Consider the following 22,705-nt stretch of genomic DNA (forward strand, 5'->3'; position numbering starts at 1 on the left):
TTTACCTTTCACTGCCTTTTTTGCAATCCATTAGATAATGATGATGTATTTATCTTGCTGTTGAGATCGGTCATATCCCTATCAGTTAGGTAACTCTACATTCAGTTACGTGCAAATTGTCATTTTCCTCACACTTAAAAGTAAAAAAAAAAAAAAAGAAACTTGCTCACCCAAGAAAGGTAACTTTATATGAAAAGGTAGTCATTTTTGTAACAATTTTCTTCATGTGGAAGAAATTGAAAATCCTGTGTGTATATACATATCTTGTGTATAGATAGAAAGAAAGATTGTGGTTTTTAAAAGGGTTTATTTTCTGTTTCTTGTAATTTAATTTTATTTTGTCATCACTTTCGGTCATACTTTTTACAAGAAGCGAGGTATTACAGGTTACTGTTTAATAAATTTTATACAGGAATAGGACCATATGAGGAAAATTTTATTCAGTCTTTACTTTCGCTCATTAATAGGGGGACTATGAGTTTGTCATTAGGGCTTTGCATTGTGACTAATAGCACCTGGTGAGCCATTTATTCAGAAAGATTATAAGATTGCTTTTATTATTTTGATATTTTTAACGAGTATTTTGTTTCTCCGTAATTACTTGTCTCTCTTGAACGTTTTGTAGTCTCTGACTGTGATGAATAAAGCCAGCGCGTCTTTGGCGCCGTCTTCTGAATTGGAGCTTTTCCTTGTAGAAGGTGGCTGGTTTTTACTAAAGCCTCAATTCCCTTGCAGGTATTACAATATAAGTTTTGTGTGCATACAAGACTTAATTTAGTTTTTTGGACGCTGCACAAGACCACTGGAAAATTAATCTACCTTAAAGTGTCAATAGTGTCTGGAACCAGTATTGTGTTTTTGGTGGAATAGAAAAAATAGAGAAAATATTAAAAAGAAAATAAAGTGAATTGTGAAGCAAGCAAGGAGCACTTCAAGCTTTATCCGGGTCACCACAAGTCTTTGGATCTTAAGCATAGAGTTTTCCATCATCTATTGGAAGAAGGTAAGTAACAGCAGTTGAGTGCATGACATTTCGCTAGTTATTATTATTATTATTATTATTATTATTATTATTATTATTATTATTATTATTATTATTATTATTTCTTTTATATAGATCCCATTCTGGTAAAAAAGTTATCAGTACATTCTGTGTATATTTTTGTCATATGTTTACGATACCATTTGTGTGTTTTCTTATGTTAGTTGTCAAAGAAAGGAATATCCTTTATCGTAATTCACAAGTGTCATTTTTCGATTGTGCTCTTATTTTTTTTACCATGTCCTATTCACGCCGAATTGTGCATGCACTGAAGAATGAACAAACAACAGCTAAACCAGTTCTTTCTCTCTTATTATTTTTATTATTATTTCTGAACAGAATTTAGGAATTGCATTAAACAGACAACACTTCGAATAAGAACTTGGCAATTTTGCTCACGTATTTATATGAGTACGGTATGTAGTTCGTAATGGTGATTATAATAGCAAACGTAAAGTCGAATATGTCGAGTATGGTCTGGTCTGTCAATATACAGTAAATCATGAACTTTCCTGCATCTTAGCAATAAATCCCTTGATCTTATATCCTTTGGAACCAAGCGGTTTGAAATCGACATTGTGATTCGCAAAGCCAACTGTTGACAGGGAAGCAACAAAGCATATGAGCTCACAAGGTTAGCCTGATAATAACTTGGAATAAGAATTGTTATTTCCCTTATTTTTATGTTGTTTTTTTTTCCTGATTGTAACGTGTTGCCTTGCGGTATTCTCTCTAGAGCACTAATGCAGTGAACAGTTTTGCTCCATGTGCAGTTTGGATTCGGTTGAACTGCAGTAATAGATTATTTGATGGAGTGCGTAGTAGCAGTAGCAGTAGGGAGAGAATTAAGATGAACAATAGCAGAAGAGAAAAACAGCAGGCTAGACCCACTTGCTATTGTCACGACCACTGAAGGTGTTAGACCGCAGTCGAACATTAAAATGAGCAACGCGAAGTCTCTAGAAACGGAGAATCATGTTCTGAACACAGAATCATTTAGGCGACTCAGGCGTTCAAGGTTATGTATATTACGTCTTTGCTTGTCTTTTTTTTTTTTTTTCTTTCTCTTTGAGGAGACAGAAATATCGCACCGTTAGGTTTTTATTAAACGTGTGTGTACATAACAATAAGGTGTATTACTTGAGGCTGATGAGAGCGTTTGTTGAGAACCACTCCAGTAGTGTTTTATATTTGCCAAGTTGCTTCATGAATCGTTTATTTACGTTTAATCATCATGTCCATAAAACGTGACAGATGTAATATACAGCAGACAAAATTATGGTTCTTTAGAGGGTGGGCACTGCCGAAATGTTTTAACCCGCCCTTGGGATTGGGTCGTACGCCTACATCTGTGCTGTATTCCTTGAAATACTACTCTTCAGAAACGCATGAAAACATTCTCAGTTGTTGAAAAATTTAGAATATTTATGCAACGAAGCGTCACTGATTTTATTTCTACTGTTCTTGTGTAAGCTGTGTCTAAACGATTTGGATGTATGTGCATATGGGGAATGCGATCAAGGTGCAAGAAAGACTTAGCTCGAGGCAGCGCCGTGTATCAAATATCTGATGGTCCTTCACCCATGTTCAGAGGCTGGTAGCCCACATTGGATCGACAGAATGTTTTATACTTCTCTCTCTCTCTCTCTCTCTCTCTCTCTCTCTCTCTCTCTCTCTCTCTCTCTCTCTCTCTCTCACGTAAATCGACGACATTTCATATCTTCTTATGCTGGCATGAAACACTCTATGGCGGAGAAAAATAATAAAAAAAAAAACTAATAAAAAACTAAACAGGTCATGAGCCACGAATACAGCAGATACTGGAGCCGGCGCGGCGCTGCGGTTTACAAGAGTGGTAGCGATAGATTTGGAGGTTGGATGAAGGGGAGGGTTGAAGGCTGTTTGCTGGTGGGGCTGGGGTTTCAGGGGGTAGTAGTGTCTTGAGGTTCAGTTAGCCGGGGCCCCTTGTTGCACCGGATACACTCGAAGTGATAAGGTTCCCTTGTTGAGCCCACGGAGAGTCGTCGTGACCTGCCTGTCCAAAGTGGAAGAGCGTCGCTTGATGGAATATTTTAGAGGAAGGCCTTATCTCCGTTCTCCTACGCCTGGTCATAAGGTTCAGGGAGGAGACGAAGCAGTAGGAAAGGCTCATGCGTCCGAGGCTTGCCTCCAGAGAGAGTGGCCATAATAGATAGTACGTTAATATCAATCTCAAGTAACTCGGTACTTAAGGAGTGATAATATTTGTTTTTTTTTTTTTATATCTGTTTCAAGTAATTCATATTACGTAAGGAGTGTTAATATTTTTTATATATAAAAAAACGAGGGTGGGAGAATAAAATTTCTTTGGAGGAGGAAATTAAATGAAAAGTATAAGATCAATTTCAAGATGAAGGCTAATCAAAATGCGGTGTTCATTAAAAGGGGAGAGTAATGATGCGGAAGAAGGGAAAGACAAACCGGGGGAATTCAAGAAATTTACCGAGAATAAAGGAAGAATACAGAAGAACGTGGATTGAAGGGTAATAAAGAAGACTGAGAAACGGAATGAAAATCTGGGAAGTTATAGAGATAAGCTATTTTTACATTACACGAATTTGGAAATTTTTCTTTTCACGTGGCAGCCATCCCTGCGAAAACCGAAAAAGTATATACTATCATAAAGTCATTTGGACAGACACAACAAGAAGTGCAGAATATTCTACACAGAAAAATAATGTTTGCACGATGTCTAGACAAAGCTTCCCCTTTCTATGGGCGTGCCCCTGCTTACACTGTGGGTGGAGCATTGGGCCCAAGCAACAGTGTGGGTATAGGCTAAGCCTCCGAGTGAAGAGCCCTAAACCCAGCATTGCCGACACCGCCATCGTCATAATTATGTGGGTTAGAACGCCTGTCAGGGTACCGCTAAAAGAAAAAAAGAATGTCCGATTGTTCAGTCATCATAAACATCCATGTTCCAGGAACGAGTTTGTGGCCTTCCATCCCTTACCATAAGGTCGACGAGACCTCGGTGTTCGCTGATGTTTTCGCTCCAATGGCGTCGTTTCTCTGCGTTTCCCTTTCTTGCTATCCAGTTTATTACTACATTTGCGAAGGCAAGGAGCGAGTGTATTTTTCTTTATTTTTTTTTTTTTTCAAATTAAGAGGAACAAAGAGTTTGCCTAATGAATGCATATGGGCATTGTGCTTGGTGCAAAAGAGCAAATGAATACGAAAGCTTGTGTTTTGCTCTGCACAAAACGAGATTTAATTTTTAAGAATTCTAATTGTGATATTCACATCTCATAAGGTTTAGCTTTTATATTTTGTTGCACAGAAGAAGAAGAATAAGAAAAGTGGAAATTCGATTTGATCACCCTACATTACAATCAGTCTAATGTTTTAAATTTGTTGCTCAGACAATGAAACCGGCCAAGAATTTAGTGGTTATATATATATATATATATATATATATATATATATATATATATTATATATATATATATACATATATATATATTATACTGTATATATATTAATTATATATATATTATATATATATACATATATATTACACACAAACGCATACATAAGTGTAAGTGTGCAGTGGATTATCGCAAAGTCTATTGAGTGTTATGCATGAACCAATCTTGTTTAATCTAGTTGCCGTTAATCGATTTTGTGATGTCGATGAAGTGTTCATTTTATTACTCGTCATTGTTAGTTAATTTGGTAAGCATGTCTCGTATTATCTGCGTAAGCGGTGAATTTTTATTACCGTTTACGCAATTACGGTTCCAGAAGGGAACCAATCATGTATGATTTTGACCTGCGGTCTCACGAATGGTTACATGCGCGGTGATCATCAGTGCGTTAATACCTCGGTTCTCCAGCGTCATCACGAAACCCACGTGTCTTGCTTTTGGCCGAACCACCCCCAAATTTCTTCCTTGCAATATGTTGCCCATTTCACAAGACGCCGGATGTCGCCTTTTCTCTGGGCTGAATTCACCGCCTGTGCTCCGCGCGCATGCTGTCTCCCCCTGGTTTACGCATGACCATGATTACTTCTGGAAGAGTCCTCTGGCTTTGCCATCCCCCCATTTATGTCAGCATTAAACGTAAACACAATCAATCAATATATATATATATATATATATATATATATATATACTCGTGTATATATATATAGATATATATATATATATATATTTGTGCGTCAGTATAGCCTATTTGTTTGTCTGTAGCCTATATAATTTTTATGGCCAGAATGACCTCTTGAAGTTATAAATATCTGGTGAAGGTGACTGTATATATGTGTAATATATATATATATATATGTGTGTGTGTGTGTGTAATATATATATATATATATATATATATATATATAATAAATATGTTGTGTGTGTGCATATGTGTGTATGTTTGCGCGCGTGCATGTGTGTCTGTGCAAGTGCGATTGTATCTGCATTTGTAAATAGCTACCTAAATCAAAGCGGACACCGCATAGAAAATTTTGTGTACATAGACCTCTCTCTCTCTCCTCTCTCTCTCTCTCTCTCTCTCTCTCTCTCTCTCTCTCTCTCTCATATCACATTTGCTGGAGTAAGCAAACCCTGGCACAAAGGCTGCATTCCCCCTCGTCAAAAGTAGGAGTCGCTTACCCGCTTTGAACTGAGCTTCATTATATAGGTGAAAGCAGAAGGCAAGCAGCCGAAAATGAACTGTTTTCCGAGTATTCCATATTAATTTTAGTTCACCGTCTAGTTTTTTTTATAATCAATCTCAGTTTCAGGGTGTTGGTATCTGTTTGTCCACTGAGATAAGTTTAAACCACTGAATTACAAGAGAAGTTGAGCTATTATGTTTTGGATATTTGAATAAATAATGGCAAGTTTTATCAACAATATTTCAGAAATTTAAAATTCAAAAGCTTGAACTTGCTGCTGATAATTCTATAAGTGACCTGCCAACTTACTTTAGAGTGAAATTGATAATTTTTACATACTTTTTTGTTTCGTTTCCGCATTGAAATCAGCTTATTTTCTTATATGCTCATGCACAATATTTGTTATTAAACCATTAAGCTTTTTTACATTTCACTGTTGATTCTCCATTTGCTCATGCACAATATTTGTTATTAAACCATTAAGCTTTTTTACATTTCACTGTTGATTCTCCATTCGTTGCTATTTGGTTTCCTATTTCTAGCATGCCACATTCCTTGCCATGCCTCAGTTAATGATTTCTCGCTGTCATGTAAATTTGTTATATTGTCAGAGGAGAATACGGCCTGTCGATTTCTCTCTCTTTTACTTCCTTACGTCCACGCCATCTCATTATCCGCGGCCGAATACAATAGCAATCAAGACTCGAGAACCCTAATAATGTATCGGAGATGACTCGGCGGTTTAGTCCTTACATTCTAGCTTCTCGCCTCCTTGCCTCATCTCTGCTGGAGTGGGAGGTTGTGGAACTAGGTTTAATGTAATAATAAATGATAATGCTAATGATAAAAGTAGAGTATGTATTCAGTGATCAAATCAAGTAGAAAGATTAGTAATACGTTGCAGTAGTCTCATAGATAGAGCCTAAGAAATTTACCAAGGACGAATATCATACTCCTGAAGTTCATTATCAGAAGTTTATTTACACTTGAGAAAGGAGAGACAAAATGAAACGGTAAACGTAGAAAGGATCGGTTTGGACATTGATTTATTTCCTGTATAAAGATTTACCAAGGGTACTGTCATGATTGTACCTTTAAAAACATGCCACCGTACACCGGACTTGATATAGGCCTAGCTGTATCTGTGGGGAGGATGTTGTCGCTTTTAATTAATTTTTTTTTTATAATGAGCCCGTTACAAAGGTAATATAGTATTTATCTGACCGCATCTCCTCAAAAAACTTTAAAAAGATGGTACGGTGGTTACTAAGGAGCAATTAGTAGTAATGTTAGGGTGCTATGCTAAGTTATTTTCCTTATAACGAATAGGTAAGGGTGATGCTGTAGTGATATAATGAATGAAGTTTTTATATGTGGTACTGAAAAAGGTTTTAGTGAGCTAGGACGAATGAAGTTCTTCATTGTGATCAATGTTGTGGTGTTTTGAAAAGAAGACTTCATTCTATATCAGCGAGAAGGGTATTAGGGTCCTGTATTAAAGGAAGATTTTATCGGGATCAGTAAAACATGTTATGACGTTATTTCTCAAGAAGCTCTTTACTGGTATGTAAAACGAAACAAATATTCATTAGGGTCAGTGGGAATGCTGTGTTGACGGAAATTATTTACTGGGAGACAGTGAGAAGAAGGATTTTGTGGTGCTTTGTTAAATGAGGCTTTGATTAGTGAGTTCGGTGTGCAGAATACCGGCTGTATCAAATAGAATGATTGATGAGAATAATGCCACAGTCCTAAGCGAATGGTGTTTTTATTTAGTGGGGATCCGTGACAATGGTTTCATAGTGCCATGTGGAATAAGGCTTCAGTGTGTAGGGCTAATGAAAATGATGTTATTGATTGTTATGGTACTGCGTTAGGCTTAAGTGGTATAAGACTAATGAGAATGAAGTTATTGATGTTGTGGTACTGCGTTAGGCTTAAGTGGTATGGGACTAATGAGAATGATGTTACTGATTTCATGGTACTGCATTAGGCTTAGTGCTATAGGACCAAAATGAGAATGATATTATTGATGTTATGGTACTGCGTTAGGCTTAAGTGTTATAGGGCTAATGAGAATTATCATATTGATGTAATGCTACTGCGTTAGGCTTAAGTGCTATAGGACTAATGAGAATGATCTTCTTGATGGAATGGTACTGCGTTAGGCTTAAGTGCTATAGGACTAATGAGAATGATCTTCTTGATGGAATGGTACTGCGTTAGGCTTAATTGCTATAGGGCTATTGAGAATAATGTTACTGATGTCATGGTACTGCGTTAGGCTTAGTGCTATAGGACTAATGAGAATGATGTTATTGATGTTATGGGACTGCGTTAGGCTTAAGTGCTATAGGACTGACGAGAATGGTCTTATTGATGTAATGGTACTGCGTTAGGCTAAGTGCTATAGGACTAATGAGAATGAACTTATTGACGTAATGTTACTGGGTTAGGCTTAAGTGCTATAGGACTAATGAGAATGATGTTATTGATGTTATGGTACTGCGTTAAGTGCTATAGAACTAATGAGAATGGTCTTATTGACGTCATGGTACTGCGTTAGTCTTAAGTGCTATAGGACTAATGAGAGTGATGTTATGGTGATGTGTTGATTGAAGCATTGTAATGGGAAACACCGAGGAGGATGTTTTGGTGCTCTGTTGAACGACCCTCTTGATAACGATCAGCGAGAAGGATGCCATGATGTCCTAGTTCCGAACGCTTGTAAGTCGTCGTGTTTGTGTAGGTCTTTGTAAAATAATTATCTTGGAGTCCTTTATAGCCGTAGCCATTCTCTGTGACGTAACTGCCTGTATATGGGACACCTTTGGAACGTAGTGATGATCAAAAAGTTGTCTTTCCTTTTTGCAGATGTTCTCGTTAGTAAAAGAGCGCGATTTGTGTTTTTTTACTATTTTTGTGAGGTGTTTCTATGAGATGACAATGGGCTTTATTATGCGATTTTTTTTATCTGAACACTGATTTTTATATAGAAATGAAATGTAAAATACAGGAGTACCGTATTTTTGAGTATGGTGAAAACATTACGAGAGAGAGAGAGGCATTTGCTTCACCACTGACATAAAAGGCATCCGTTAAGAGAAACTGGAAAGGGATGAATGAATTATGTTTTGGAATTATGGCTTAACTGGTTTTTATTTATGGGAATACGAGATTTCTTTTGTACGTTCATTAACGATATGTAAGCAAGACACTAAAAGGAGGGAAGGGAGGATGGACGTAGAGGTCAACAGAATAACTGCTTCATTTGAAATACCGGCATACGAATCAAACAGCCTAACTTCAATGGAACATTAAAACAAGATACTATTTAATTTAGGTTTTCTTTCTTGCCATCACAGTTGTCATATGAAGTCATTTCATATAAGAAAACATGTCTTCATTTCTGCTGTCTGCATCATGCAACAAAAAGACACTTTTTATAACTTTGTGACTTTAAGCTATTAGACATCAGATTCAGCCATGATACTCTTCTGAACAATGCATCGTCTCAAACAACCGAAATTCTTGACAGTGCGCAGGCGCGGGGAAGCCACAAGGTCGGCTGTATAGCCTTGCATCCGTTATGAGCAGCCGCAGTGGATAACTTAAGAAGCGATACATTTTTATTATTGACATCGTACCTTGTATAGCGTCCGTTATGGAATAGTCCAGTACGCCAGTCACCTTGATTACTTTTGGGTGACTGTTCCAGATGTTTAGTCCTTCTCTCTCTCTCTCTCTCTCTCTCTCTCTCTCTCTCTCTCTCTCTCTCTCTCTCTCTCTCTCTCTCTCTCTGGTTTCTTGATGTTTCATGTTAGTGTGTCCCTTTGGACTAGAGTTGTTGAATTGTCAGGAAGCGGAATTTGCCTTCAGCCTACGTATGCCACGAGTGCTAACTTAAGAGAACAATATTTCTGTTATGAATCAGCTCAGCCATTTTTGTTAGGCTTTTACGCATGTCATGAGTTTTGGATGTGTTTATGTGCGTGTGCGCGCGCGTGTGTGTATAAAAATGTTTTTCTGTGTGTGAGTGCACAAGCTACAACGGCGATGAGCGGAACAGATGGGCAAGTTCACCTGTGAAGGATTAACCTTGTGATGACAAGGTAGTAAATCTACCTGCAGGTGAAATTATTTTCTTTATTCTATGTTTGTTTCTTTGCTATTGGTACTGTTATAGTGGTGATGCTGGTCTATGTTATGGACACCATGTAGTTTTTTTTTTTAATATTAACGTCTTTGTTATTACTACAAGTACGCACTTCTCTCCTCATACCATTACCATGGTCAGTATTGCATTTATATGTTATGGGAGGAAGATCTTGGTTGTGAAACTGACTGGGAACTGTCAATAAATGTGAGTTTATTTTGCAAGTTTCCATCTAACAGTGACGATTTATATATACATATGGTATATATATATATATATATATATTATATATATATATATATATATATATATATATATATATATATATACGCTTTAATTATTGATGGTGGTGATATCGACATTGTCTTTCTTAATTATTCTAACTCATAATTATTCTGTCTTAATTTTGTCTTAAATTTAAATTCTTAATTATTCTGTCTTAAATTTAAATAGACATTTTAGTCTACTTGTTGTGAAAGAGTCAAGCATCACTTATCGCATCCGTCTGTTTTGTAGGAAACATTACTATTTGTAACATTATTTTTTTTTCCTAATTTCAGTCCTATTCTGATTCTTACCACGAAGTAAGACCTTTGTCAAGTTCTTCATCAATTCTGGCCGGAGTTCGTAAACACTGACAGCGCTTAAGAAACAGAAGATTCTACTTGGGTTGTGATTATTCATCCTAAGCACATACTCTCTCTCTCTCTCTCTCTCTCTCTCTCTCTCTCTCTCTCTCTCTCTCTCTCTCTCTCTCTCACACACACACACACACACACAGGCATACATACATAAACTCACACACACACGCGAACATACATACATACATGCATATACATATATTTATATACTGTATATAATATATATAGGCCTATATATATATGCATGTATTTATGTATGTATATGTCTGTATGTATGTGATTGTGTGTATTAAGAGAGAGAGAGAGAGAGAAGAAGAAAGGACTAATCGATACCAATTATCTAATTGCTAAAGCTGGGTGAGTCTCCAGTTCCATACTAATACGGCGCTATTTTCCTCCGGGTAGAGATGAAGGGGATCTTACTTTCTCAGTATGAATTTAATTTTTTTAGGGAAATGTTAACTAGAGGGAAATCTTGTCGATTTGTACCATTTATTAAAGCTCTCTTTGCTCTTACCCTCTTGTTATTTTCCTGTTCAGCCAACTGCTTTTTCTTGACATAGTCAATTGTTTCTCTTCCCATTTCTTTCTTTTTTCTTTTCATCCTCGGGCTTGGATCAGAAAAGGTAATTTGTCATCACTTTCCAATGGTCTCTGCACTTAGAATAGTAGCGTAATTCCCAAAGAAAGAGACAAGCTTAAGTCGACTCAGGTGGAAAGTGGTACAAGTCAGAATAATTGAGTAAGGTCCCTGTGTTGGTGTGAAGAGTCAGGAGTTCCTCACCAAATTTCCAACTCCTCTTCACATTTTACCACACTTAGGGATCGTGTTAGCATAAGGCCGGCTTTATCTAAACTAGCCTACCTGTGGCATTGTGACAGCGTGACACCTCCACACAATGTGGATGTTGACGTACTGTTTTTGAGACAAAAGTTAAGTACATCTTAGCTTAACCAGACCACTGAGCTGATTAACAGCTCTCCTAGGGCTGGCCCGAAGGATTAGATTTATTTTACGTGGCTAAGAACCAACTGGTTACCTAGCAACGGGACCAACAGCTTATTGTGGAATCCGAACCACATTATGACGAGAAATGAATTTCTATCACCAGAAATAAATTCCTCCAATTCTTCATTGGCTGGTTGGATTGTCGAACGCGGGGCCAGCAGCGTGCTAGCCGAGAGCTCTACCCACCCTCCAATGAAGAACTTGTTTTTGAGACAGACTCTGGTCCAATGGTGTAGTGTTCAGTGTCGTGACGTGCCACGCAGATGTCGCGGGTTCGCATCTCACCCAGGGCGATGAAAAATCACTGGCTCTGTATCATGATCAGTTACTGCTGCAATGTGGGGTCTGCGGTGGGAGGCTGAAACCAGCATTCTTTGAAAGCTTGAATTTCAAGTCAGTGGACCTTTGTGCTAGATCCATGTTAATAGATTTCATCTACTGAAATAATAATAATAATAATATAATAATAATAATAATGGGATAACGGACGTTTCGTATTGAAATAAAGGCCATGCAGAATCAAACCGACATTTTGCATACAAGGAAACCACCATTTTGAGCAATATTGCCTGACAGAGGAAGATCATAGTCGCTTTCCATTTTACAATTCCACGTTTTCTAAAATGCTGCTGTTTGCAGAGTATATTCCCTTCTGTCGTAAAGAAATACAGAATTATCGATATTTTGCTCACTCCGTAGGTCATATATTCACCACGTTTTTACTGATTGAGTTTTTATTTGATTATCTAGCAAATGAAATGATTGATTAGTTATTTTCAAGTAATATTGTCGGTACTTATTTATTAAGCTGCATTTTTAAATTTACTTGCTTACATGAAGTCATATGGCTTTAATGTGTGGTGTCAGAAGATCGTAATTAATGATAATGCAAAATGTGACGGGTCTGGAAAATAAACCTGAATGAAAATATAGCTGCAAACAATAACAAATAAATGTTTCACACAACGTAACCTTTACTGCGATCCTTTTTGACATGAATCACTCTCTTACTAGAGCGTTGTATCAAGCCGTTTTTTGTAAGTTTAAATAACGTTGCAAGATTTTGGCTTTCATTTAATATACTTAAATGCGATGAGATTTTCTTCACACACTTATCTGTTTAGACAGGAATGAATCTTTTCGATTTATATTGAGATAGGATGATAAATACCAGTTGTTCAAGAGAAAATTATGCATTCGACGAAGTACACAAGAAACTATAATAGAAACAAGTAAAAAATGCGCCGAAGTTGCTACGGCGCATGGAGGTTTTCTTTACAGCCGCTACAGCTTATAATCAAGGCCCACCGAAAATAGATCTATTTTTCGTTGGTCTCGGTATAATGCTGTGTGGGCCGCGGCCCATGAAACGTTAACCACGGCTCGGTGGTGGCCTACCCTATATCGTTGCCGGAATCACGATTATGACTAACTTTAACCTTAAATAAATAAGCCAGGCTACAGGGCTGCAATTTGGTATGTTGGATGATTGGAGGGTGGATGATCAACATACCAATTTGCAGCCCTCTAGCCTCAGTAATTTTTAAGCTCTGAGGGCGGACAGAAAAAAGTGCGGACGGACAAACAAAGCTGGCACAATAGATTTCTTTTACAGAAAACTAAAAGTCATATATCTAGATCAGTGGTTCTCAACCAGGGGGGAAATCCCCCTGGGGCGGGGGGATTTCAGAGTTTCGGAGTGGGTTGGGAATTGTGACCACAGATTGGCAGGCTCAGATTGGCTCTAGGACCACATAAAACGCAGTGTGCATCGATCCCGCGCTATCGAATTTTAGTATTATATACATATTATTTGGAATGCACCTTTTGAGGCAGACAATTTTGGAAAGGGGGGGAGAATGACATTCTGACGTATGGTGAAAGGGGGCATGGGCCAAAAACGGTTGAGAACCACTTATCTAGATGATGCAGCAAAAACACGCCCGTGCGTATACACTGAACTCTCTCTGTCAAAGAATGCTGGTGTAGCTTTGATAAGACTTCGCAGGGTTAATTTTTATATATGGATATGGTCAGAGTCTGAGCGCGCGTGCGCTGAATTTTAAGTAAGGCGAGGAAGGTAAAAAGCTCTTGAGAGTGGGTTAATGGCCAAGAGAAGAGGGGGTGGCCTTTCTACGAGAAGAAGGTTTGATAGGTGTGGATGGAGTTGCCTCATGATTATATTACTTGGAAAACGATGCTGTGTAATATTTGTATGGGTAATGCTTTTTTTATATGTTTTCCGTGTTTATGTAAACAGGTTGAATTACACATCAAAACAGAACTTGCTGATAAATATATGTACACGAGGAGAATTTTGCAGACCAATAACATAGCCTACACGCACACACTCACACACTGTATCCACCCGTGTTCACAAGAGCCACGATTCTGGCCGGAAAACCCTTGAATTCTCTGAAATCAGAAGCAAAAAAATATTGTAACAGGTGATAGTATAAATATCAAAGTAGTATTTCAAGATTTTAACATATTTTCAGTAAAAAAAATGTGAAATAAACATTGATCATCTGTAAAAAACAGTTCTTTTTAAAGTTCGTTACTTTGAATTGCGTCGCATAGAGAAACAACCGAAACGGCAAAAGGTTTGAAAGAAGGATGTGTTACTTACGTTGCAGAACACTTTTGAATGAAGTTCTCGAAACGAACGTACAAGAATAGTTACTTCTAAGAATGTAGGAAGAACGATCAGAGCAATGTTTATTTTTACGTCAGTTCAGTTACACTTTCACACATGTGCCATCCTGACTGCATCTTAATTGATTTCAGTACGAGTGTTTTTTTTTTAATCATGAATTCTATATTGCAAAGAAATTATTTGTAAACATAGAGCTCTCTTAATTAAGTCAGCTGTATCATGGCTTAATCAATTTCGATACAGTCGGTCAGGAGGCATCAGAATCGAGGCAAAATAACTTGCTGACAATTATGCAGATTTTCAGTGTGGCCTTGAGGCAAGAATATACTATATTTTAATGTTTGATCACTATATAATGTAAGAATTCACCAAATGTGGCGTATTTTTTTTCCTTTATGTTTTTCCCACAGTCAAAATGGTCAAGTTCTATAGGCATAGTGATGGAAAAGAGACAAGTTTTGTGCAGGATAGATAATGGAAAACAGGGTAGATAATCCCCAACAATGCTAATGTGAGTAGAAAATATGTAGAACATAAAAACGTAAGGCCCTCTGTTCTTTATTAGGTATGTCTATTTCGATGCTACTTCAAAAGTACAATTTCTAATGAAATATTTTAAAAAATAATTAAAGGTTGAAGCAGAACGCCATATTGTAAAGATAATTGATTATGTCAAGATATATCTAACAGAGGGTTCATCTTAATAAGTGTTTCGGCACTCTGAAGAAATTTATTGGGCTCAGAACTGTCAAATGGGATGAGGTACTTTGTCCTTGAATCTCTCTCTCTCTCTCTCTCTCTCTCTCTCTCCATACAGGAATGTGATCCTTTTATTTTCGTTAACCCAATTCCCCAAAGGAATGAGGGTCCAATTTTTTTTTTATTATTTCTTGCAAGTCATTGAGTTGCTTATTAAATTCAGTGGCCAAGACTGGTGTGTGTGTGTGTGTTAAAGGAAAAATTTGAAATGTAGGAAAGTTTGCAAAATTACAGCACTTTGATTTTCATTAGTTTGGAAGATTGAAATGTACCGCAGTTAGTAATGAAGTGGGGAAATAAAAAACAAAAGGAAAAAAACATGAAGTAAAGCATCTTCAGGAAAAACCTCTAGCAATTTCAGGTCGTGAGAACTTGCTAGAAAAAAAGAAGGAAATAAAATAGGAAGTCGAGGTTTGAAATAAAAAGCGAATGTGCTACAAGGCACACACGTCCGCGCCAGGCCATACCCTAATGAACTACACAAAGAATGAGGAGTGAGAGAAGCAAATTTCGAATGAATGAAGACTCCGAGGCAAGCCAGGACTCCGCCAGTGTCGCTCCTGGATGTAAAGCCATAGCGAAATGATTACAGATAAAAAGAAAAAATAAAATAAAGAAGGAACATTTCATTCCGCACCCATAGTCCACCTTGTACGAGTACATCCATCCGGAGTGTCATCATCATCATTCTCCTCCCCCTTCCTTCCCATCCCCTTGCTGTCTCCCCCCCCCCCTCTCTCTCTCTCTACCCCGAAGACTCCCTCCTTTTGTGCCGGGAAAGCCCAAGTTGGACGTATGCATTGCTCGTTCTCAGAACTAGGCCGAGGGAACTCATGAGCGAACCGACGACGAGCGAGTTGGTGGCAGCGTCGGTGGTGGGTTGGGTTACGGGAACCCGTTTTTTATCATCCCGTGTTTTGTTTTCTCTCTTTCTGTTCGCTTGTTTTCTGGGCACAGTCGAAGACGTTTTCATTGCGAGGCAAATTGCAGTTCAGCTGTCCGTCGCTTTTCTTGCTAGTTGCTGCTCTGGTATGTTAGTCAACTGCAGCATTGTGTATTATGATGACTTTGCCTCTGAAATGATTAACTTCTGAATCGGAAGATTTCGTTGGAACACCCATTTAATCTGCTTTCTAGCATACTTTTATTAATAATAATTAATTTGATGATTTCAGAGACATCCGTATTTCGCAAAATACAGTATCATGTATAAACAATTTAATTAAGTTATGTGAGTAGTTTAGTTAATGTAGTTAAGTGATGTCAGACTTCTAAAAAAGTGATTGACCGAGACGTTTTCCTTCATCCTGAAAGTAGCCATTAACCCGCAGCATTCGAACGTCTCAAAGGAATAGACTTCGGGCCTTAAGTGTTAGATGCCGAGCACATAACTTAATATCATAACTGCTAATTAAGAGTTTAAATTAGTTTCATTTGCTTGGCTGCCTTATTTAAGAGGAATGTCAGGCTGTTATGATCGTGCTAGTGCCAGACTGTTTAATTTATGGTCTGTTTCAGAAGAGGGATTCAGATTATATAATTCATGGCAGATTTTCAGGCAATCTTACACATATCAGCGTCAGATTGCTTAATTTGAAGTGTAAATACATCGCTTTTATAAAAATATATATATTTGTATGTGAGGAAACATAACCCGATGACAAAAAATTTAAATTAGATAAAAAATTGCCAAAAGCTTGTCTGAGAATGTCATCTGTTGCAAAAAAAAAAAAAAAATACCAGCGCCATCTGAAAGTGTGACGTCAGATCATGAATATAGAAAAATAAGAAAAAAAAGTGACATGGCTTCCTGCTGCAGAAAAAAAGTATTTGTCTTGATAAATTCACTGATTCTTATGAATACGCATTTATTTCTAAATTTATAGATGTCATGTGCTAAGTTGGCAGTGTCCAGGTGTTTTTGGGCAGTGGGCCCTACCAATAAAGGCAATGGATAAAAAGTGAACCAAATGTATACAGTGGACAAAATGAACCCAGTACCAGCAGACTAAACGTACCCCAAGTACCAGATGTACCTAATGAACATTATTTACCCAAAATGTAAAAAATTTACCCAGTTAACTAGATGTACCAAGAATACAGTATGTACTTAATGAACAAGATATACCCAATATACCAAATTTATCTTGAAGACAAAATATAATCAATGGAAAAAATACAAAATGTACTCCGTGGATAAATAATAAAAAATTTACCCGATGGAAACAAATTCAGAATGTACTCAACGGAAAAACATAGAAAAAGTACTCGATGGAAAAGCACAGACAATGTACTCAGCGGAAAAATGTACTCAACAAAAAACACACAAAATGTACTCAACAAAAAACATACAAAATGTACTCAACAAAAAAACATACAAAATGTACTCAACAAAAAAAAAACATACAAAATGTACTCAACGGAAAAACATACCAAATACACCTACCAAAATACAAATAATGGGGAGAAAATATAAGCATTTGGTACACTGGCTATATTCTGTCTAATTGGGGCCCAGAGGAGCCTGGCTAAAGGACTTGTCAAAGCCATCGTCATCTCCCTTCCATTATTATTTCATCTACATAAGGACCTTCATTTCATCTACAGTACGTATAGTACTTCCTTAATTCCCCTTACAATATCATTTCTCTCGCAATCCTACCATGTGACTCCAAGTATTCATCTGAAAGCTTTCTTGTCAAATGGACAAAATCATTGGGCTACGCTTTCATTGTAACAAATGACTTATGTTCTTATAGCATAATAATAGAGTAGTACATAACATTACATTCGTATACAGCCTCAGTTCATTTCATTATCAGATCTTATTCAACCTGCTCATTGCTTGATTTTCCATTTTAGTCCTGCACTAAATTGCAACTCAAAAAGGCGTATATTAGGTGCCGTTTTCCTAACTATTTAAAAGAATTGATTTCATTAATCCTTCTCCATCTAGGCTAATGGCATATCAACCCTTAGTGCATACTTTATCTTCACAATTCCTGTTTTCTTTGCATTCACCTCATGGCTCATCTCTCTAGATATACGATGCATTCTATCAAACAAGCTCTGTAAAGCCATTCTAAGGCTGTCCACTTACTATCGTTACTCCGATCTGAACTTTTTATTTCATCTCTGATCACATTTTTTTGCTGTAAAACCCATGAGGTCAAACGGCAAATGCTACATAGCATTTCTCTGTAACATTGTGCTGTTTATTGCAAATCCACGTGATAAGACTCCACCAATATTTATTTTTCCATCTGTTCCTTTCATGTACTGTACACTTTCAGTTCGCTATATTTGTATCCATTGTGCTTTTCAGCAGGTAACATCACCTTAAAAACAGGGTTAGAGACTCAGGACATTACGTAATACTTCAGGTTCGGAAATATCCACCGATTCATCAGATATCAGTGGATATCGACTCTCTTTTCAATGTAGCCTCAGATATACCTTCTCTTTCTCTGAGGTAAGTCATGTTGAATGTTTCATTTTTTTACTTTCATATACTGACGTCACGCTAGCAGATGGCGCTAGTGTGTTTTTCCGACTGCCTATTGCATTAAAATAGGCAAATAGATTAAGAACTGACGCAAGAGAATGTGTTTAGACTGTGGATATATATTTATTAAGCTGAAGCACTCTGTAAAAGGCGTGGTACTCTAGATGCAATGTGATTGCCTTAGAAGTATTTTAGGAGTCGATATGCTTTATTAAATCGGCAAATATGTACAAAATAAAGACAATGGGTGTGTCTTCATCATTTTCAGTGGACGCTAACAGATAGGAAAGTGTGTTAGTGGAACTATCTCTAGTGGAAAATAATGGAAACGGACATGGTTCACGCGGAGAAGAATGGCTATGTTTATGTCTATGGTTATGTCCCTAGAGGAAAGTAATGACAATGAGCATGTCTCTGTAACAAAGAAAAAAAAATGTCTGCTGATCTGGATAGATTTTCTCGCAGTCAGATGGAACGGCGCCAGAAGGGAAGAGATTTCCGTTCCTCAGTTTCTCAGCAAACCTTTAGGAATGTGATCACTAGCACTATTTCTTTTTCTTGACCCCAGTTGATGGTAGCACATATTCACAGCTGGTTCGACTACTGGGCGGTAGGAGGGATCAAACCACAGATTGCACGTGAGAGGCCAGTACTCTGCTTTTGGCCATATGCCGGCGGCCACCATGTATCTGAATAAATAGCTACAGTATTCGTAAATTGTGTAGAAGTATAATTGCCCGTGAATCCCCCCCCCCCTTTTTTTCATAGTATTGTGGCGCTGTGTGGTGCATGGAAATGTCTGAAGCAAGCAGACAACTCTCATTTTCCAGATAATATACGTTCCTTGGTGTGCTGTACATTTAAACACACAATGACTTCCCTGTTCTACAAGCCCTCCCCCCTCAACCATCTCCAACCATCCCCTCCCCCTCTCCATCCTCTCGACCTTCCCTTCACGTTCCCCCGGCGGCATAATTGAAGGCAAAAGAGGAAGGAATCATAATTCGTGTTTTATAGGAGGAGAAATTGGGGTTATTTTAACCCTTCCTCTCCCATAATAATTGGAAGTATTAAGAGAGTTTTCCACGTAGCATAGTGAGGCGAAGAGGGAAGGATGCCCTGCGATTAAGCAAACATCAATGTTGTCTTTGTAAACAAAGGTAGGTGGAACACACATACACACACACACACACACAGAGAGAGAGAATCTTTTGAACCCTTCATGAAAGATAAAAGGGGGGGGAAATGAATGGTTAGAAATACTTGTCCACTGCCTAAGTAAAAAGTGGAACAAAGGAATATCCTTGTCGTTGAACTTTCGCCTCTGTTTACTTAGAAGTCTTATTTAGGGGTTATATAGTTTTTTCCAGGTTGCTACATAATATGCATGTAGGAATTTTCAGGTTATATTATTCGTTCAAAGAACAAAGTTCATCGTATTGAACAATCTGGAGACAACTCTATTCAAACGATAAATGTCCAAATTATATTCAGTAAGTTCAGAAACATCTGGAATACTACAGTACATACAAGGTGCGTCTTTTGATTTAAAGTTCTGTCTTATACTCTCTCCCTTCTTCCTTCAAGGCATAGGTTTTGTCTGTTATGTTTGGTTCTTGTACGATTAAAGAAATCCCGGTATTGGGCGTTATCTGCAGTTCATACTTCCAGTTGCACGGCGAGAGTTAACAAGGGGGATCCTGACTCCACCAGATAAGACAAGAATGAAAAATATGAACAGCTTTAAGGGTAATCAAACTAGCAGCTTGATTGTGACGCGAAGGTTTAAACCATGTGTATAGTATGTGCTGCGTTGAATGAATATTTATCAGAACACCAAAGAATGCCATTATGTTCGCAATTTTTGGTGTAAATATCTAGTTCAGTGCTCATTGCTTCATTCTGGTGAATATTTACTAGAAAATTATATTCGCCGTTAGCCAGGTTCTAACTCTCTGGGTTGTTTTTATCTATTTCAAGTCAGGCTTCATAATAATAATAATAATAATAATAATAATAATAATAATAATAATGTATGTTACTTTGCAGCTTCATGATGTTGAAAGAAACCTTGCCTGCACGTGCGAAATTTCCCTGGAAACCCTATCTAAAATTTTACTTCTATTCCAAGGAAAAGCACATATAAAGCTCCTGTTGTTGTTATTGCTGTTGTTGGTAATATCTGACGGTTTTTTTCTCTTACATCCGTATTTCAGTTTTGTTGTGACCACAGAGTTAAATGTCCGAGAAAGCCTTACTGGGTCGAGACAACTTTTAGAATTTATACATTCCACTTTTTGGAAATGCTTCTCTCTCTCTCTCTCTCTCTCTCTCTCTCTCTCTCTCTCTCTCTCTCTCTCTCTCTCTCTCTCTCTCTCTCTCTCTCTCTCTCTCTCTCTCTCTCTCTCTCTCTCTCTCTCTCTCTCCTGATGGTCAGTTTCAAGTACACTTCCTCTTCCTGTTGAATGGGTAATTAAGTGTAATTTCCCGTAGACGTAATTGTGATTAATTGCAACGTGTTCAGTATTCAAGAATGATGAAACGCGTAAGTCCCTCCCCCGCCCCCAACCTCGCCCCCAGCATGACCGTAGTCATTATTATTCTGTTTTGTTCCTGCGGAACCGCATGCTCTGATGGGCATTCCCTGAATCCAAAAACTTCCGTGGAAATTAGGAGTTAGAACAGAGGGAACTGCAACCTAAAGAGGGCATTGTTTTTCGTTTGACTCGGCTGCCTGGTGCTGCTAGAGAGCTAGTTACTTGCCTCAAATGAGGTAGTTCTTAGGAAAGTTCATCGAAATTTGAAGTGCCGACAGAAAAACAAATCAGAAATATGACAGGTAGAGGAAATCTATGGAGAAGATACATAGGTAAATGGTAATAGTAATATGTAGCAGTATGCTTTTTTCCGTATCAGTGATACATTTTACACAGAAAAAAAGTATAAAATGACGTATAACAATACAGACATATAAGAATACATAAAAAAAACATCAGAAAGCGTATGTTGTTCAATTAAATAATAACATTGAATAGCAGATAGATAGATAGATAGGTAGAACAACACTTATTGAGCTATGAGCAACTGACAGAGAAACGCAAACACTGGAAATAACTGACAGTCTTCAGGACTGAATGAAGCGTGTTCTGACCGCAACTTCATGTTTGAAAGCGGAGCGCAGTTCTATGTAACGGTACAGACATTTAGGAAGAAAGAATATCTCGAAATCCTATCGTACATATTACGATATTTTTTATCTGCTCGCAAGACTTCGTATTTTGAATAAATGAAGGATTTTAGCAGTTTTGATATTGCTTTAATTTTCTTTCTCTCAAACCCTGTCTCTCTCTCTCTCAAGAGTAACGTGAATGTTAAAGGACATTTCATTAATTTTAATACCAAAGGGCCCTTATTTTGTGAAACAAACATGAGTCCTGTTGTTCATCGACTATCTGTGTTGGGATGTCCAGTTTGAATCGATGATTCATGTAAGCTGGTCTTCCATTTTATTTTTCTTAGAAATTGCTCATTTGTGCGACTTGGCGTTTGTTCTCCTGGAAACTTTTATTTTAGCTAGAATTTTTAAAATGCATATACAGTATTCGTATTGATAAGCAGCTTACATATTGCAAATAATGATTGCGTCAAACCGCTGGCACTGTGATCTTTGGCACCCTGTTAAATATTGCAGTAAAGTGATGGATTTTTCACTTCCTTAGTTAAATAGTGAAGATTTCATTGTTAGGTGATAAGAAAGATTCGGAATTTCAGGTGAGACGTAACTGACTGTACATGCTCATCATTGTTAAGCGTCCAACATGAACAGATTTTATCTAAAGCGGTAAATAGAGAAGTAGAAAAAGTATAGTGAAATCAGCTCCATCGCCTTCATGTTTGAATGAGATTAAGCAGTAATGCGAAAGGTTAACAAGTCGGCCGATTCGCTACGGCGTTATTTTAAACCCTGGCCAAAGAGCGGGACTCATAATTCTCTCGGAGATTCGACTTTCCAATCTCAAATCGATTCCATCCCCATGGACTGATGTACCATTATAGATTGCTGTGCAGTGTAAGGTGAAGGACTGTCTACCTGACGTAGGGTCATGTAAATTTGATGACTGGTCTTGCTCAGACTCAGACTTTCTCTTGGGCGCGTTGTTGAACATATGGACACAGCTACGAGTTAAAGGTTACTTGCAAACTTTTCGCAATCCATATTGCTGATGGGGAATAATTGTTCGTTCATGTTTATCATTTTCAATTTGTGTGTGTGTGAATGTTCGTGC

The 22,705-nt window shown here is 37.6% G+C and overlaps 1 protein-coding gene across 1 annotated transcript in view; it reads left to right on the plus strand.

The window, feature by feature from the left end:
- LOC136835818 (cytokine receptor-like) overlaps positions 1-22,705 on the plus strand; it is a 191,670-nt gene that overhangs the window by 26,382 nt on the left and 142,583 nt on the right. The window contains 1 exon segment of the mRNA XM_067099671.1: positions 736-1,003. The gene's annotated coding sequence lies outside the window, so the exon portion shown is untranslated.

Source organism: Macrobrachium rosenbergii, chromosome 55, assembly GCF_040412425.1.
Source record: "Macrobrachium rosenbergii isolate ZJJX-2024 chromosome 55, ASM4041242v1, whole genome shotgun sequence".
Taxonomy (NCBI): Eukaryota; Metazoa; Arthropoda; class Malacostraca; order Decapoda; family Palaemonidae; genus Macrobrachium; species Macrobrachium rosenbergii.